General features: G+C 39.0%; 1 non-coding gene across 1 annotated transcript; it reads left to right on the top strand.

Annotated features, from left to right (window-relative positions):
• The first annotated feature begins 675 nt into the window (after positions 1-675).
• On the top strand, positions 676-782 carry LOC131222160 (small nucleolar RNA R71). Its single transcript, XR_009159867.1, has one exon. It is a non-coding gene; the product is annotated as a small nucleolar RNA R71 (small nucleolar RNA).
• Positions 783-983: the final 201 nt, after the last annotated feature.

The following is a 983-nucleotide window of genomic DNA, read 5'->3' as shown; positions in this document are numbered from 1 at the left end:
GACTGATTCATTTGAGCTTGAGAGTTCATGAATGTGGTCAATGCATCCTCTACAGATGATCGCTTTGGCGGGGGCACATATGGTGCATTGTTAGGTGCCCCAAAGAAGTTATTTTGTTGAGGCATTTGAGGTGCATTGGGCACAATAATTTGTAGTCCATTCCTCCAACTAAGATTAGGATGGTTACGCCAATTTGGATTGTACGTGTTTCCCAATGGTTGCATAGCTGACCTTTGGTAATTATTTATTGCATTTGCTTGATCATGCTCATGCGTGATATTTTGTACAACTGAGATTATTGGACAATCCTTTGTGTCATGGTCTGCACCACCACAAATGCTATAAAAATTACCTAAGGAAGTGTTTGCTTTAACCATATCAACCTTCCTAATTTCCAAGGCTTCGACCTTTCTAGCCAATGCAGCGAATTTTGCATTAAGGTCGTCTTCCTCTCTTAGGACATACATTCCCGCTTTCTCTCTAGGAATGGGTCTAGTTTAATCTGATTTAGCAGAGACATCCCATGTCTGCGTATTCTCTGCTAACATATCTAGAAAATCCCAAGCCTGATTATGATCTTTGTCAAGAAAGGTTCCACCACACATCATCTCTATGAACTGACGGGTATCCATGGTAAGCCCTTTTCGGAAAGCATTAATCAAGTGTCATGGTTCATAACCATGATGTGGACAAGTAATTAGAATATCTTTGAAGTACTCCTAAGCTTAAAAAAATATTTCATTCCCCTTTTAAGAGAATGACATGATTTCTTATTTTAGTGCATTTGTTTTGTGCTCGGGAAAGAACTTTTTCGAAAACTCTCTACTTAAGGCTTGCCATGAAGTGATGGTATTAGGTCTTAGAGAGTTGAGCCATGCTTTAGTTCGATTCTTTAGAGAAAATGAGAATAACCTAAGCTTAAGTACATCCCTATTGCCATTGTTTACTTGTAACGTTGCAATTACTTCCTCAAAGTCCTTGAG

The sequence above is a fragment of the Magnolia sinica genome, chromosome 12 (genome assembly GCF_029962835.1).
Source record: "Magnolia sinica isolate HGM2019 chromosome 12, MsV1, whole genome shotgun sequence".
NCBI lineage: Eukaryota > Viridiplantae > Streptophyta > Magnoliopsida > Magnoliales > Magnoliaceae > Magnolia > Magnolia sinica.
Note: the sequence above shows the minus strand (reverse complement) of the source record. Positions and strands in the feature narration are given on the sequence as shown.